At 41.9% G+C, this 3,348-nt stretch overlaps 1 long non-coding RNA gene across 1 annotated transcript; it reads left to right on the top strand.

Moving 5' to 3' along the window:
* The first annotated feature begins 389 nt into the window (after positions 1 to 389).
* On the top strand, positions 390 to 2,011 carry LOC118575242. Its single transcript, XR_004943857.1, has 3 exons — positions 390 to 588; positions 1,689 to 1,817; positions 1,948 to 2,011. It is a non-coding gene; the product is annotated as an uncharacterized LOC118575242 (long non-coding RNA).
* Positions 2,012 to 3,348: the final 1,337 nt, after the last annotated feature.

Raw genomic sequence — 3,348 nt, 5'->3', positions numbered from 1 at the left:
GGGCTTCTCAATTTGCCATTTGTGCTTAAGTACATTACCTGGTCAGGATATTTATGCAATCTTAATGACCGTGTCTTGTGTCAATTTGATCTTGTCTTTGAAAGCCACAGACTAGTGAACCCTGTAGCCAAGTTCAATATAGAGTCCAGAGTTGTTAATAAGCCCGAGGAAGCTCTCTCCTTAGTTATCTGAAGTGTGTGCTAAAGGAGCAGAGGAAATCAGCTGTCTGAGACACCTATCTCCAGTCAGAGAGATGGGACATGTAGAACCCTGGCAGAGGCATCTCAATCCAGGGCAAAATTCTTTGGGGTGTCACTGAATTGTTTGCTTACATGCTTTCTCAAACACCTTCTTAGGATTCAGGGTGACCTGTTCATTCTCTATGTCTTGTCACAATGCAAATTCACTTGTGTTCACCTACCCACAGGGGCCTCCAAGGAGCCACCACCCACTCCAACCCACCTCACAAAGAGGCAAGTGAAGCAGAAGGTGGAGAGCTTGACCACTCTGCTCCAGGTGATGACTGCCGAAATGGAATCATCTGAGAGATCACCTCTTGTTAGTAACAGAAGGATCCTTGTACAACAGGTATTTACTGTTTCAAACTCCATGGTGACTGTCTTGGTTCCACAATTCACCCTTAGGATAATACAGCTGTTTTTGTTTATTGCCAGAGACCATGCAGTGACAATGTTCTCAGACACAATGCTCAAGAAATACTGCTCTATCATGACAGGCTCCATCTTGCTTATTACCTGGGTGCAAGGTTCTTTCTGGGCAGGAGCCCTGATTTATTCAATTGACCTTATTCAGCTGTCTAGTTTGCTCTAGGCTGCTCAATTTCCCCAAACCTTCATTCCATCTTTCAACAGGGTAAGTTCTACCATGGTAGGACAGCTAAGCCTGATACATTCTGTTGAGACAGGACCAAGCCCACTTTATCAAGCAAGAGTAAGGCATCCCATCATAGGTAATGAGGTCCAGAAAGACAGCACATACAACAGGAATAGATCCTGATCACACTGCCAGGTGCCTTCAAACAGACCCAGTTCCACAACTGTCCCCCATATACAGAGGGTATAGTCCAGTCCCATGCAGGTTCCATAGCTAATGGTCTTAATTTCCTGAGTTCTGCTGAGTTTGGTTCAGTTGTTTCTGTAGATTTCCTCAACAAGATCTTCTTTAATTCAAGCTCTTTGGGAGCACAGGCAGGAAATCTCTGGGCTCTTGTAGCCATCCTAGAATATGTATCAATCAGCCAGAGATGCATATTGTAACTCTGCCTAGAAAGAAAGAAACAGAAATTGGACAAGGAAAAAAAATGAGGTAGTTGATGACAAACTCATCATGAACAGTCTGTGTATCTCCACTGTGCTGTTATATATGACTTTATTATGCTACTCCTTTTGTGTAAATGATGTCTCTATACTGTAAGAATAAGTCCTGTTCTTTTTCATTAGAGCACAGTACATGCAGTACTCATATCAACATGTGATACTTGTTAAGGGCAGAAAATTATTCAAGGCCCAGCTGTTCTGTGACATTATTCCTCAGGGGTATATAAAATGACTGCTGCCAAAGACCAATATTGACTGTCCATCACAATCGAGTTTCTGTGATATCACTGAATGACAGGTGACATGATGGATCCCCAACAGGACTTTGCCCTTACTAACTTTCTCTTCTAGGTCAGAAAAACTCCTACATGATCTGGAACATTCCACAGCTCAGGATGAGAGCCTCCTACCCACAGAGCTACTGCAGCAGGAACACTAAGTGTCATAAGCAAGTGAGCCGCCATGACATCCCATCCCCAGGTACACGGCATTTGTGGGGTGGAGTTCTTCCTTGATTCTGGTTTCCTATGTGTGAATAGGCCCTGAATTTATCAAGCCAGTAAACCATCAAGGCTGTTTTTAGATCTGATTGCCTTTTCTTCTCACATAGCACCCTTTATGAGAACTGAGAAGGCTTAAGGAATCTGTAGTCAACTAGAAACCCTGACAGTCTCCACTCTATGATTAAGGCCTCCTCAGAACAAGACATGTACTAAAAGTTGTGAAATCACCAGTGAAGCAAATATCATCTGCCCTGCAGGAGGTCCATCCATCATCTGATCCATGTATCTGCTGACTGACTAGTTATAGAATAAAGAAACCATTAAGAAGATGCTTGAGATTCCCCCCCCAAAAAAAAATAAACACCAAGAGTTATACAGAAAAAGCTGACATCTACCACCAAGTGTTCCAAGTGAGGGCAACAACAACATGGAGGGATAATATGTTTCTGCTCATTGTTACTCTGAAAGTTTATTGCTACGAACTTTTGGTAGCTGTCTGAGTCCTCGGCCCTTCATATGAGGAAGGAGATATGTCAATGGAGAATTTGTGGATGTCATGCTGCTATGCAGACAGACCACACAAAGGAAGCATCATATTCTCACTCCAGTCCAGTAGTAGAGTTACTCAACTTCATGAACATTTTATGGTGAAGTGAATTGTTCTGAGAGATGATTTAGTAAGGATGTCACCATGCGCTTTTAAATCTTTTGCTAGCATCTTTTTTGCTCTTGAGTGGGCATATAGACACATGTTGGCAGACAGTCTCATATACTGGCCAACAAGGAGTAAAATCAACTTTGGCAAGGGCTTAACCTAGAAGCCCCAAAATGGCATGACTACACTTGTCTTGAAGAGATTATTTCAATTCAAGGTTGTCTTCCAACTTTTGTCCAAAGCCAGCCACAGGCTGTAGGACATTACTCTGACTCTACATGATGAGAATGCTTCTTAGTGTAAATAGTTTTGGTTTGTTTTGGGGTTAACATGAATTTAGCTTTGTTTTGTTCTGTGTTTTGTTTTGCTGTTTTGTAATTTTTTGTTTCTTTGTTTTTTCTTTGATTTTATATTTCGCTAAGGCTATACACTGGATATACTAAATACCCATTTAAGACCCTATTAAGTCACATTTCTGTAATTTCACAAATAAAAAATAATTTCCAACTCTTCATTCTTTTCTTTCATTTTTTATTGAATTTACTTACCAACCACAGATCCACCTCTCATTGCTCCTCCCTCTCCTGCCTCCAACATTCCCCATACCCATTCTGCCCTCCTCCAACAAGGTAATTTCTCTCATAGGGGACAGCTAAGCCTGCTACATTCTCTTCATTCTGAAAGTAGCTTGTATAGTCAGGTGTGGTGTCACATTCCTGTAACCTTAGAACTCAACAGGCAGAGATGGATCTCTGCAAATTCCAGGAAGCTTAGGCTACATTGTGAGTTCCCAGCTAGACAGGGTTACAAACACAGATGGTTTCTTGGGCATGAATCGCATGGCCTACTCCAG

The sequence above is a fragment of the Onychomys torridus genome, unplaced genomic scaffold (genome assembly GCF_903995425.1).
Source record: "Onychomys torridus unplaced genomic scaffold, mOncTor1.1, whole genome shotgun sequence".
NCBI classification, from domain to species: Eukaryota; Metazoa; Chordata; class Mammalia; order Rodentia; family Cricetidae; genus Onychomys; species Onychomys torridus.
This window is presented reverse-complemented; position numbering and strand designations above follow the sequence as displayed.